The 15,212-nt window shown below is 37.4% G+C and overlaps 1 long non-coding RNA gene across 1 annotated transcript; it reads right to left on the bottom strand.

Annotated features, from left to right (window-relative positions):
- Nucleotides 1–233: 233 nt before the first annotated feature.
- On the bottom strand, nucleotides 234–7,040 carry LOC122740171. The gene is made up of 3 exons (XR_006354713.1): nucleotides 6,998–7,040; nucleotides 5,853–6,013; nucleotides 234–341 (listed from the first exon to the last, which is right to left on the bottom strand). It is a non-coding gene; the product is annotated as an uncharacterized LOC122740171 (long non-coding RNA).
- Between the last annotated feature and the right edge of the window lie 8,172 nt (nucleotides 7,041–15,212).

The raw sequence follows: 15,212 nt of genomic DNA, 5'->3' as shown, positions 1-15,212 counted from the left end.
AACTTGGACTCTATGGTCGTGAGCTCATCTGTACAGGAAGACCTTTCAGGAGATTAAAATGCAGTTGAAAATGCAACTCAATTTAATTTTAGCCCATTAAAGCTGAGTAAAAACAGGTAATTCATTTGCTATTTCTCTTCTGCACCAAATGGTTGGCCTGAGTGATGCTTGGCTGATAGGCACAGATGCTGCAATTGAGGCAACGAGGGGAAAAACCGGGAAAACAAACCAACCTGGATGACAGATAGATATCCCAGTTTTCTAAGCCAGTGGAATAGCTCAATACAGACAACTGTTTCAAGTGCCAAGGTACTGGAAATGGATCAGAGGCCAGCATACATCTGTCAAAGCAATAAATTAAGCAGAATCCATTACCAGTATCTCCAAATGTACATACATCAAGGACATGCAAGTTGCATTGCAGTAGGATGAGATGGATAACTTTGCTGTCTTCCTCTGAAAAGAGATTATGCAGCAGGTTATAATAAAGACAGGATACCATGTTGCTTTGGGTGGCAGCATAGTATAGAAAATGGCAGTCATTTTTCTTTTATTTTAAAAATCATATTAATTTTGTGTGTTAGTCCTTACTCAAATGGTGGATTTGTGTTTTTCCTAAGGCATATCTTCCTCTCCAAATATCCCAGTACCACACTGAGCAGACATTTAATTTTGCAGAATGCCACACAAGGAAACCAATTATATAGAAATACAATTATCAAAATCCTTTAAAAAAAAACAACCACCACCACCCACCAAGTTCACAGGACTCAGCTAAAGAATCGTTAACCTATAGGGTGGTATAGACCATGGAAGAAAATGCAGTATAAGAAAGAAGAGGACTAGACCCCAAAATCTTACCCTAGTCTAGACCAATCTATTGGTTCTATTCCTTTTTCTAATTTACTAGTCCTTTATTGGGCAGCACACCTGAAATAATAGAGTGGAAGCTTCTCCTGTTTATATTATTACTAAGATATCTTGCTTTGTCTCAGTATAAATACATTTCTATATTCTCCTTCAGTCACCCAAAATATGTCCTTGAGGGTGGGGGTGGGGTGATTCAGATTTGTGATATCATTGCTATTAGGAATTCTCAGAAAATAAATTCCATCTAAAAGCATTTGTTTAGCTATATTCACTTTAAATATGAGATCTCTGTCCAAATACTAAATGAAAAGCTATCAGAAGAAATGAACTACATCAATATTGATATTCTAGCAATAAGTGAAATTAGAAGACAAAAGGATACAGCTAATGGAAGGGTTGTTCACAGACTCTACTTATAGTATAAAATAATCAGTACTGAAAACATTGAGAGATTGCTTTAAAAGGGATTCCCCCCAAACTGAGAAAAATGACAGAATTAATTCTCCCAAAATGTGATTGAAAGAACAGCTGACACCAGCAAAGATTATGGAATAAAAGGAAGCAAGATAGCTCAGATCTCCCTCAAAACCACTCTGCCAGAGATTGAGGAAGTGTGTTCAGAATTGAGTGTTCAGAAAATATAAGTAGAAACCATAATGGGTAAGTTTTCAAGTTCAAGTCCATATAGTGATTTAACCAGAGACTAGAGTGAATGGGGAGAAAGTACAGGCAGGACAGCCACTATATAGCCTTCCAGCCCCAGAACTGGGCTGAGGTCTTTGGCTATATAAGTTAAGGGCAGAGGAAGAAGAGTAAACTAAAAGCTATGTCCTTCTGACACTAAAGAAGGGTATTAGACATAGGCCAAAATGAGCTTGGGATTTGTAGCTAGCTAACCAGGAGAGAGGGTGCCAGCCAAGAATCTGCCTACAATTCTGTTGCTCTGGATCTGGAGCAGGATTCTACTGAGCCAAAGTGTATGCACAACTATATAGCCCTTTGGGCATAGTTAAAAATTGTTCTCCAGAATGTCTGAACCAGTTTACAACTCTATCAAGAATTCATTAGTGTACCTTTATTCCCACATCCCCTCCAGCATTTATCTTTTCTGATAGGTGTAAGATGGTACTTCAGAGTTCCCTCAATCAGCATTTCACTAATTAATAGTAACTAAGAGCATTTTTTTTTCATATGGATAGAGATAGCTTTGATTTCTTTTCCTGAAAACTACCTATTCATATCCCTTGGCCATTTATCAATTGGAGAATGGCTCTTCTTTTTTATAACTTTCACTCAATTTCCTATATATTTGAGGAATGAGGCCTTTAACAGTAAAACTTGCTGTTTTTATATTATCTCATTGTTGATGGTATCTTTTAGCAAAATGGCTTCCCTAATTATCTCTTTTAATTGGGTCTATTTTTCTTTTTCTTTGTTTGAGATCATGATTGATGTCCCTACCTTGTTTTGTTTTGTTTTGTTTTGTTTTGTTTTTCTGGTGAGGCAATTGAGGTTACGTGACTTTCCTAGGGTAACACAGCTAGTAAGTGTCAAGTGTCTGAGGCCAGATTTGAACTCAGGTCCTCCTGAATCCAGGGTCGGTGCTCTATCCACTGTGCCACCTAGCTGTCCGTGCCTGACTTTTTTTTTCTAGTTCAGCCCCTTATTTTAACTCTGAGTGTCTCTTTATGTGTCAAATGTGTTTCTTGTAAACAATATGTTGTTGGGTTCTGGTTTCTAATCTGTTCTGCTATACATCTCCATTTTATGGACGATTTCATCCCATTTACATTCACAGTTATGATTACTGTGTATCTTCCCCTATTCTATTTTCTTCTGCTTATCTTCCTCTCTTTTTTTTGACCCTGTTCCCCCTCTAAAGTTTGTTTTGCTTTTGACCACAGTTTCTTGTAATCTACCTTCCCTTCTATCATGCCTCCCTTTCACTTATCCTTTTCCCATCCTACTTCCCTGCTAGGCAAGATAGATTTCTATGCCCAATCGAATGTGTAGATATATTCTTCCCTCTGAACCAGTTATGATGAAAGTGTGGTTCAAGAGGTTTTTCACCATCTTTTCCGTTTTCTCCTTCACTTTAGCTCTTTTTTATGCACCTCTTTAATGGAAGAAAAAATTTCCCCATTCTTCCTGTCTCTTCCCTCTATCCTCTCCCAATGCATCCCTTTTTCTTGCCCCTTAATATTTTTTGAGATTATCCCAATATAATCAACTGTTTTGTTCAGACCCAAACAGGGGTCAGAAGTCTATAGCTATCAAAGCATGCCCTAGACCAAATTACTTACAGCCAGTTTAAATTTTTTCAGATCCCTGAAGGGAGGGTCCTTTGACATTGTTGAAGATGACATCATTCAATATAAGGGAAAGCAACAATAGGATTTGAGAGTAAGTGAATAGATCAATAAACATCTATTAATTGCCTACTCCTCCTCACTCCGCTTTGCATCTGCCTAATTTCAATTGTAGAACAATGTAACCCTCATGAGCTTATCACTTCTAAATTCACCATCATGCAACTGACTCAAATCTTGATTAACACCACCTCTTTCAACCTCCTCTTCCCTCTGATTGGAAGATGGGGGAATGGAGTACCAAACACCTTGCAATGCCTTCCTCTATAGAGGGGAGAAACTGCACTCTCAGATCACTCCACTTTTCATCTGCTGTTCTTTCTGGTTTCAACCCAATTTACCCCCTCTCTGCACTATATAAATTTAACCATAAAATAAACAAGAAACAAGGAAAGGAGATGAATATTTACAAAAATGCAAATCGTCCAGATTATAAGAAGATGAGATAGAATACTTAAATAACTCTATCTTAGAAAAAGAAATTGAAAAGGCCATAAATGAGCTCCCTGGGGGAAAAACAGGATAAGATAGATTTACAAGTGAATCTACCAAAAATTTAAAGAACAATTAATTCCAATATCATATAAACTGTTTGAAAAAAATAGGAAAAGGCATACCATCAAATTCCCTCCATAACATAAATATGATTTTGATGCATAAAATAGGGAGAGTAAAAACAGAAAAAGGAAAGACCAATTTTTCTAATGAATATTGATTAAAAATGTTAAATAAAATATCAGCAAAGAGATTACAACAATATATCACTAAGATTATACACTGTGACCAGGTAGAATTTATACTAGAAATGCATGACTTCTTCACTAGTGGGAAAACTATATGCATAATTGACCATATCAATAATTTAGAAAAACAAAATCCTATGATCATATCAATAGAAGCAGAAAAAGCTTTTGACAAAATGCCAACACCCATTCCTTATTAAGAAACACTTGAGAACATAGGAATGTAGTTTTCCTTAAAATAATATCTAAACATAAGAACAAGCATTTTCTATAATGGGGATAAACGAAAAGCCTTTCCACTTAGATCCAGGGTGAAGCAAGGATGGCCATTATCACTCAATATTATACCAGAAAAATGTTACCTTTAGCAATAACACACAAAAAAGAAACTGAAAGAATAAGTATAGGCAATGAGAAAACAAAACTATTACTTTTTGCAGCAGATAGACTTAGAATACCCTAGAGAATTAACTATAAACCTAGTCAAACAATTGACAACATTAGCGAACTTACAGGATACAAAATAATCCCACAAAAATCATCAGTATTGCTATATTTTGACAACAAAACCCAACAGGAAGAGATAGAAAGAGATATTCAATTTAAAATAGTTGTAGACAGTGTAAAATACTTGGAAGGCTATTTGTCAAGATACACACATGAATTATATGAACACAATCACACAACACTTCACACAAATAAAGATAGCTCTAAATAATTGGAGACATTAATTGCTCATGTGTAGGAAGACTCAGAATAATGCAAATGAAAATACCACCTAAATTAATTTACTTACTCAGTGCCATACCAATAAATGTACTACCACATTATGTTATAGAACTAGAAAAAATAATAAAAATCATTTGGAGGAATAAAAGATAAAGAGAATAAAAAATAGGAAAGCAGAGGTTTTAGCAGTACCAGATCTCAAACAGTACTACAAAGTTCTAACCATCAGCACAATTTGGGACTGGATAAGGATAGAGCGGTTGATCAGTGGAACAGATTAGGTACACGACACACAGAAGCAAGTGAGCACAGTACTCGTGTTTGATAAACCTGCAGACGCCAGATATCAATGCAAGAACTCATTATTTGTCAAAAACGGCTAGGAAAACTGGGCAGAAACTGGTGCGTAGTCTAACATCTCACACTGTATACAAAGATAAGCTCAAAATAAGAGCCTTTTCCCAAATGATAAATGCTCAAGGGATATAAACAGGCAATTTTCAGAGGAAAAAAATCAAAACTATCCATAGGCATGTGAAAAAAAATGCTCAAAATGACTAATAATTAGAGAAATGCCAATTAAACCAACTCTGAGGTACCAACTCATACCCATCAGATTGGCTAAGATGATAGAAAAAGAAAATGAAAAATGCCTGGTGGGGAGGGGTATATGAAAATAGGTACCCTAATGCACTTTGGTAGAATTCTGAACTAGACCAACTATTTTGGAAAATACTTTATAACTATGACCCCAAACTGTTAAACTGTGCATATTTTTTGACCCAGCAATACAGCTACTGCATCTATACCCCAAAGAGATCAAAGGAAAAGGAAAAGGATCCATAGGTACAAATATATTTATAGCCATTCTGTTTTGTGGTGGCAAAGAATTTAAAATGGAGGTTATGCCCATCAATTGCAAAATGGGTGAAAAAGCAATGGCATAGAATATGAAAAAATAATATTGTGCTTTAAGACATTATGAAAGAGAGAGTTTCAGAAAAATCCAGGAAGACTTATATGAGCTGAGGCAAAGTGAAGTGAGAATGAGAAAAAAATGTATACAATAAAATGACAGCAATATAGTAACAATACATAAACTATGAAAGACTTAGAAAGTTTGATTAATGCAATGACTCACCACAATTCCAAAGGATTTATGATGAAATAGAGAACTAATGGACTCAGAGTATAGATTGAAGCATAATCTCTTTTTTTTCTCTTTCTTTTTCTTCTTTCTTTGATTTGGAACACAGCTAATGCCAAAATTTGTCTTGGATGACTTCATTTCTTGCCTTCTCACTAGGTGAGGAGGGGTGGTAAAGGGAAAGAAAATGGAAATGAAAATTAAATAAAACTAAATGAAAAAAGTGCTTCAAATCACTAATAATAATAAAAATGCAAAACTACACGCACAAAGACGACAAAAGATAGGGACAGGCAATGGAGGAAGGGGTTGTACAAAGACAGGAATACTAATGAACTGATGTTGAAGCTGTGGATGAGGAAAGCAATTTTAGATTACATTAAGAATCTATCAAGGGCAACTAGGTGGCACAGTGGATAAAGCACGAGCCTTGGATTCAGGAGGACCCGAGTTCAAATCTGACCTCAGACACATGACACTTAATAACTGTATGACCCTGGGCAAGTCACTTAATCCTCATTGATTCCCCCCCCCCCGAAGTATCTACAATGTTTATACCTTTTATCTATATTGATGAAAATATTTGGAGCAATTCATTTCTTTGTAACAAAGAATTGGAAATAGTTACAAAATGACTAAACAAGCTGTGGTACATGAAAAAAAGGAAACGTTATTGTGCTGGGAGAAAATATGAATATGAAGAATAGAAACATGAGAAAATACACGATGAAAGATGAAGTAAGCTGAAGCAGAAAAATGTTATAAATAATGACTACAATCAGTGGTATGCTGGAGCCAGCTTAAAGAAGTTCATAAGACCCAATTGTTAAATTTAAAGTGTCAGCATTTACACCTCGGAAATTGACAGATGTTGAAATCAGAACTTGATATGTTGTTCTAAGGATTGCCTAACCTTAGGAAAGTGATGGAAAAAAATGCTAATAAAACAAGGTTAAATAAAAAGTTATGTCCTCTATGTGTGTGTTTTTGGGGAATGACATCTGGTTGTTAAACGTTTGTCACCACACCTCTAACTACAATAGGGTAAATGAAAAGAATAATAATAAAGCAATCAAAACTATAAAACTATAATGAACAAGTTTGTCCCTCAACAAGATATATGAAAAGGCACCTCTCACCTATTTTGCAGAAGCCATGGAGGATGAATATGGAACAGAGCATATAATGCCAAACTTTATCAATGCATTGCTTAGTTTTCTAAACTTCTGCTTTTGTTTTATTCTTTGTTAAAAGAGATGGATTTCTGGTAGGAGAAGATAGAATGATACATTAGAACATGTGGGTAACATAAAAATGAAATTAATTTTAATAAAAAGCAATATAAACAAAACCACAATGAAATTACTTGTCATGACATAGAAAAACCTGTATTTGGGGCAAGACAGATGAAGCTTTGCTCTAAACCGAGAATCATTTAGAAGGCATTAAACTGGCCAGAGAGGCATGAGGGGAATGGTTATGTATATGTTCAGCCATGGAGACATAGAAAGGGTAGAACTACCAATAAAATTCAATTCAATCCAAACATGTTTCAGCACTTAAGTATAAATCATAGTACTAGTCTGGGAAAACACAGATAAGACACGAAAAATAGTCCTTAAAAAGCTTACATTCTACATTTTTCAACATGTAAACAAGATGAGTAAACACAAGGTAATTTGAAGGACACATAAGAACAATGAATAATACTCATAGTTTGGATTTATATGCCACTTTAAGGATTACAAAGCACTTTACATAATATTTCATTTGATCCTCACCAACAGCTTATGGAGCAAGATGTTATTATCCCCATTTTAGAGATGATGAAACTGAGGCTGAGAGGTTAAATGACTTGCCCGGAGTCACAGTTAGTATCTAAAGCAGGATTGAAATTCAGGTCTTCTTGATTTCAATTCAGGCACTATAGCCACCATACCACCTAGCAGGTAGAGGAAAGCCCTCCAATAGGAGGTGGCATCTGAATTGAGTTTGAAAGAAACTAGAAATTTAAGAAGCAGAGCTGAGGGGATAATACAACACATGCAGAGGCACAACAATGGGAAATGGAAGTTCCATTTAAGGGAATACCTAAAGGTACATCTTGGTTGAAAGGAAGAGTGTGTGAAAGGGGTTAATATGAAATAAGCCTAGAAAATAGGTGGGAACAAGATCATAGAGGGCCTTCAATTCCTGGCTGATGAGTTTGTGCTTTATCTTAGAGGGAGCCACTTAAGATTCCTAGATAGATGAGTGACGTGTTCAGATCTGTGCTTAGGAACTTTTTTTCTTTGGAAGCCACATAGAAGATGGATTAGAGCAGGGGTTCTTAAACCATTTTTGTGTGTCATTGGCTTCACTGGCAGTCTGGTCAAGCCTATGGACCCCTTCTCAGAATAATGTTTTAAATGCATAAAATAAAATATGTAGGATTACAAGGGAAACTCAACATATTGAAATATCTTTATCAAAGCCCTTCTTGTAAGACAACAAGGCCTTCTTTGTAACCCAATACAGGATTCAAAGACATATTTCCCATACCCCAAACCAGGGTTCTATCTACTATGCCACTTAATTTCCTAATTTCCAATCATTCAGACCATCATAGAAACCTTATTGAATTGGAACCCTAGTACCAGAGAGATTTTTTTGTGTGGGGCAATGAGGGTTAAGTGACTTGCCCAGGATCACACATTAAGTGTCAAGTGTCTGAGGACAGATCTGAAATCAGGTCTTCCTGAATCCAGAGCCAGTGCTTTATCCACTGTGCCACCTAGCTTCCCACCAGAGATATTCTGCCGAGGATTAACTATAACTAGAAGCTCCAAGTGTTCTCACATAAATCATCTGCATAAATAGCAAGGACCAAAACCCTGCATACCTTCAAGGCAGGGATAAATAGTTGTTTAGTAAAAGTATCTTAAATGTATACTGCTTGACAATTATGCTTTTACATATATATAATCTTGTCAATTATTTACATAAACTAACTCATTTGATGCTCATAACACCATTGTGAGTGAGAGTGAACAATTATCATTATCAACATTTTGTATATGAGAAGATTGAGGCCCTGAAAATCTAAATGATATCCTCAAGGTTATACAACTCATAGATGGCACTTTTAGGACTTCAATTCGGGTCTAATGATGACAAGTTCCATTGTTCTTTTCACTATCAAAATTATTCAAAATTATTGTACTATTTATATCTAATGAAACCTATAAACTTGGTGTTCTAGCATTTCTGGTAGTCTCCATATGAACACCCACACATATACACATAAACACACCCACAACTCAACTTCACTTCATCTTAGGAGTAGAAAGAGAATGTGTCTATCCTCCTGCTTCACTGGTTGCTGGATCCTGTGGGTCAAAGAAACACCCTTCCATTAGCTCCTCTGCCTTAAGTCCCTATTTTTTTCTACACACATACATGTGTGTATGCACATGTGTATTGTTTGTATGCATGTGTGCTAAAAGTTTCAGATATATAAAGACTTGTGTGTATATGTATTTATTATATACAGGCATGTACACAGAGTGTGTGTGTGTGTGTGTGTGTGTGTATGTCCACAAGCATATATCCTGAGAGTTTCTTAGAATACCACTTCATTTTAATGTGATTTAGTTATCCGCTACTTACTATTGGTTTAGCCCTGAGCACTTCATTTCACCCCTTTGGGAGTCAGTTTACTCATTAGTAAAATGAGGGCATTAGAATGGGTCATCTCTAAGGTTCCTCCTTAGAAGCTATGATCTTATTTCTAAGATGCTGCCAATTCCATCATCATCTCTAGTCAATCATATCATTGGATGGTGTGTCTAAGACAGGTCCAAAAAGTTTTGAAAGAAAAAAAAAACAAAGTATTGGGCATCATTAAGATGCCCAAAGAGAGGTAGAATGAAGTAGAAAGAGCCTCAGAGTCAAGAAAATCTGGGTTGAAGTTTTGCCTTTGATACCTACTGGATGTCTCTGGGCAAGTGGCTTACTTCTTTCTCGGGGTCCCTGGCAATTCTCTAAATTGTACAGCCTTTATTAATAGAGGGCTCCCTACCTGGGAGTTCTTTATATCAAGTAATTCACTAGAACATTCCATCCCTGGGGGGGGGGGATGATATCTGAGACATTTTCACTTAAAACAAAGGTCTGGTCCAGGTTAGGAAAACAAACTGAGACAATGGGTTTTGTCTATTCTGCAAGGTCTTGGAGGTGTGATAAAATAATGGGATTTAGCAGATACTCAAAGGCCCACCTGGAGATTAATCTAAACTGATTGAATTAAGTGAGAGTGATTGACTGCTGATTAGCCTACTTCAAGTTAACTAGATTGTAAGCACATCTGGCTAGCCCTTGAGAAGGTATTATTCTCAGAAGGTAAAAACTTTGAACTTAACTCGAGACCACCTTCAAGCCCAGTGAACCAATGGATTTGGATGATGCCTGCCAATCAGCTTGAAGCAGTGTGTAAGGACCTCCTATGCTCTGGACCTATGAAAAAGCTTCCACACTCAGTTTGCTGAGGAGTTCATGATTGAAGCAGGCTTGTGGCAGAGGACTTGAGGAAGAAGCAGACCAGGATGGAACTCTAGGCTAGATAGGCCTTTTCTTAACTTTCTGAACTCCACGTGAATACCTGGTATGCTTTAATACATGCTTAATGCCCAAAGACTGGTGCTAAAGCTTCTAATTTAAGGCCGCCACACATTTAGATTTTAAACAACACATAGGACAAGGACTGTGTTTTATTTACCTTTGTTGCAAGCCTGGCCTAGCCCAGGGACTTCTTTCTATAGAACAGGCACTAAGCATATGTTGTATAAGCTCATGGCTCTTGGCATAAAAAATTCTGCTCCAAAGTAGTACAGGAGCCAACCATGAACTTCACAAGATCCCTAGAGAAATAGGGACATATCACAAAATCTCTTGACTGTCCTTCCCAATCTTCTAGGGCCACACACAACAACAAAGATAGGAAAGTAAACCCTTGGTCTAGCCCAGCTAAACCACTGCAAGGTTCCCATAACCATACCAACCAATCAGCATTTATTAAAAGCCAAGCAATGTGCTAAGTCTGGGAATGCAAAGAAAGGTATAAGTACTGGTTTTATTCCTTCCTTCCACATATGGGATGTCTCACACTCCTTTCCAGTATGAGCTATCTTCTAGAAAGAAGAGGGAAAAAGTTAAAACTCGTGTTTTTTTCTTCTATTGTCCTGGATGTGCAGCATGACCTGGTTTGACTAGTATCAAAGGATTTCAAAGGTGACTGTCCTATTTTTGCTCCTGTATTTATTACACTGCGAAACATAGCCAACTTTTTTTAGTGCCAGTATTTGACCTGGAAAAAAAATAAAGGAAACCACCTTTGAAATTAGAAGGGTGATGAGATTTTAAATGTGTGAGCTGGGCCTTTAAAAAAAAGAAGGAAAAATCAATTATACAGTCTATATTTAATGCAGCAGTAGAAAGCTGAAATGTCCTTCCCATTCCCATAGTTGTTGCCCTGAATTACAGTAAAGCCCAAAATTCCAAATGACAATCCCATTTTCCCCCTATGTCAGCAAATAGATACATGACAATCAGGCTTACTTATGAATTGCTGGTTTAGGTAGCTGCATAGGACCATAGGAAGACAAAAGCCCAAAAATATAGGAGGATGAGTCTGTGATGCCTACTTAATCACAGCAACACCTTAGAAAAGTAATTTAACAAAGACTTCATACAGTATAATGCCTCAGGGAAAGAATCCTAAAGTAGTTAGATGGGATGCTTATAGAATATATGATGCATTCCCTGTCAGAAGGATCAGTGTGAGATCTGCCCAGAGCTTTTGATTGGCATGCAGTTGTCTCTCCTACCAGGTATTGCCAGGTACTGCAGGCACTGGGGTGTGTCAAGCTGTTGGAACTGTAATCATAAATGCTCTAGTGGATTTATTGGTCCTTCAGTAAATGGAGAACTACCCTAGGGGCTTGGCTTCTCAAAGGAAGATATCCTTCTGGAACCTATCCTCCTCCCACAGAAGGAAAATTAAATTCTGTCATTGCTTCTCCTTGGAAATAAGGTCACATTAATACACGTGTCCCTGCAAGCCAATAGAGCAGCTCAAAGCCCTTTTGCTCTTTTATTGCCAAGCTTATATCAAAGTAGTCTGGTGTTGAGAACTTATATGAAGCTTCTGTCCTAGTTTCCACTGGAACTGGGAAGTTTTCACAAAGAACCAAACAAATAAGTAATGGATAAAACAACAGGTCTTCGTAACAATCGTGGCCCATAGCAATATGGGAATTGAGTAGATGAAGCACCATGGGGAAGAAGGAGAGGATCTAGGAAAAAGGATAAGGAACCAGGGGAGATGATATGATTTTTGTCTCAATGGTGGGAGTAGATCCAACTGGATGTCAGTAATCAGATAAAGAAATGGGGTCAATCAGTGGAAACTAAGGAGTGCTGGACTTCAGACTGAAGCAAGAAGACATAGGTGACCTAGGAAAGCTATTCTCATACCCTGCACATCCAAAATTCCCCTAAACTTTCTGCTTCTCCTCCTTATCTACATGTAGAAAGCTTGAGTCCTTGACTCCACACCATCTTCTTTCCAGTAGCCCTGGTTTTTAGAGAGTTGGAGAACCAAGCTTGATGTTCTCCTCACCTCAGATGTCATAAATGAGTGAGGGGGTGAGGGGAAGGTTGTCACCTCATGGATTAGTAAACACCTATTCCCCATTTATGATGGTATAAGCTACAAACAGTTTCTAATATGCTATTAAAAATTGCTAATGCAAGTGATTTAAAGATTACTGAAGATAGGGAAATGGGTAGAATCAAAAGGGCAAACATACATGAACTGGAAATCAGGAAAGCGTCACTATTTGTCAATGTCTACAGCACTGTCACCACAGGAATCTCCAAACAGGGCCCAGGAAGGAAAAAAAACCATGAAAAACTGATCTGGGTAGAAAAGATCACTCCTGTTCTCAAAATTGTTCTCCCAGAGCAAAGAGGGTTTTTTTTTTATTCAAAGGTTGGGGTACAGGAGTGTTCCAATGTCATATTCAATATTATGGAATCAAAATTCCTTAATTTTCTGTAATCCATGCTTACTGTCCATTTCCCTTATAAGTGAAGGGTAAGACTGCAGTCTCCCTGTACTCCAGATCCTGTCTATTTGAGAGTTGGAGGGAGGCTTCCTGCACAAAGCCAACTAGGATCAAAAAAAAAAAAATCCTGTCTGGTGGTGACTCACAGAAATCTGCCCATCCAATATGAACATGCCACCTGGATATCCCCTTTTGCTGAGGCCATTATTCTGTTGAAGTTTGTTCCCAACAATACCATAGTAAACACCATAGGATCTCCCAAGGCATCTGTTCAGTGAATATCATCCTAGATATTAACAAGACCCTGCAGTCCAAGAATCCACATTTATCTCTTGGTATTTAAAAATGACATCATTGATTATGATTACTATTTGTGTGGATATGACTAAAAAAAACCAGTGCTGAACACAACTCTTTGTGGTGGTATTGAAAACACTGTTCTTTGATTCCCAATATAGCTATGCCTTTGCATCAGAACAAATTTGGGAAGCAAGCACTGGGCCTTGCTTCAACCATTCAAATTTGGCATTCAGCTGAAAGGAATGTCATATTTCTTTTAAAAGCAAAAAAAAAATCTTCGGAGTTCTCTAAGTTAATGAGAGCTGACCTGCTTGTATGAGGAAAGAGCTTCTTCCTCGATTCCTATATATTATGCAAGACCACTGCATTGTCTTATATAACTAGGCAGCTGCACCTGCTCCAACCTTGACTCAGAATGGAAGCCAAAAGTGTTAAGAGAGAACAGAAAGATGTTTGATGTATGCACCTGAGAAACTCTGTTCTCAAAGTGCTTGACATTGAGAGCAAAGTAGAGTAGTCCTGGAATTATTCTTTACACCGAATTCAAATTAGAGATCATATGAACACAAAGTCCCTTAATTTGGGGGGAAGGTTATTCTTCTCCAAATACCCTCCTTCCATCTCCTCCTACAAGCTGTTCTTTGTAAATATTTTTCAAATCCATGAAGAACTCCTTGAAGTCAATGTTTGCAAAAGGCACAGTAGCTGCTAAAATTTCTAAAATTCCTAAGTAGAACATTCCAAGAATTCTAGGGGCTTTAGAGAGCATCATATGGTCTATCTTCTGGATAACTGCCAAGTACCAAGAATGAATGCCTCTCAATGAAGACAAACAGATCTGTTTGAGTAACAAAAGATATCCCAAATATATGCAGAGACCAGTCTCAAAAGTTTTAATAGATAACATTGTGCATATCACATTGAGCACTAAAGGAATCCTTCATTGAAATGACACCTGCTTGAAAAGGATTGATCTCATAATCATGGCATGGTAGAAAGTGCACTAAATTTGGAGTCAGAGGACAGGAGTATAAATCCCAGCTCTGTTCCTTAATATGAATATACCCTTAATATGAATATACCCTCACCTGCTAGGTGGTGCAGTGGATAAAGCACTGGTCCTGGAATCTTGAGGACCTGAGCTCAAATGGAGCCTCAGACACTTGACACTAGCTGTGTGACCCTGGGCAAGTCACTTAAACCAATTTCCTCAAACATCCAGGGGCCATATTCAGTTATCCTGATGTATATCTTGCCACTGGACACAGATGGCTTTAGAGAAGAGAATGAGGTTAGTGACCTCGCACAGTCCTCCCTTATTTAAATCCAATTCAGTGCACATCATGACATCACCTCCAGATGTTGTGGTCCTCTTTGTGAATGAAGGACAAACAACAATATTCACTTAAACAAGTCACTTCACTTCCATGGGCTTTTATTCCTCATCTGTAAGTTGAGGATGCTTGACTAAAAGGCCTGTAAGGTCCCTCCCAGCTCTATATGATGAATGTGATGCCCAAATAATGAATCAAAGTTAGGCATCCCAGTGAGTGAAATCATATAGCCCATGTAGGGGGAGAGGTCCCCCAAAACTGAATAGAAGGACAATGTACTGGATGATATTTTTAAAATTAGGGAATATTGTCATTGGTCCCAAGTTATGGCCAGATGCCAAAGCATACACATTCTCCCATTGATATCACACAGCTGTGAATTATTAAACAACATAATCTTGGAAAAGTCAACATTATAGGCTACTCAAGGCAAGGGAGATAAACCCGATAGGTTTGCATATGCTAAAAATTATTACAAGTGATTTCTACTTTAAAAAAGAATATAACGTACCCGCATGAACAGAAATGGGTCTAGTTTGGTAATGTATCAAGAATGAGTGATAACACATGAACAGTCTGTTACCTCAGTGTTCCATTGGTATCATTGATATATA

Source organism: Dromiciops gliroides, chromosome 2, assembly GCF_019393635.1.
Source record: "Dromiciops gliroides isolate mDroGli1 chromosome 2, mDroGli1.pri, whole genome shotgun sequence".
NCBI classification, from domain to species: domain Eukaryota; kingdom Metazoa; phylum Chordata; class Mammalia; order Microbiotheria; family Microbiotheriidae; genus Dromiciops; species Dromiciops gliroides.
This window is presented reverse-complemented; position numbering and strand designations above follow the sequence as displayed.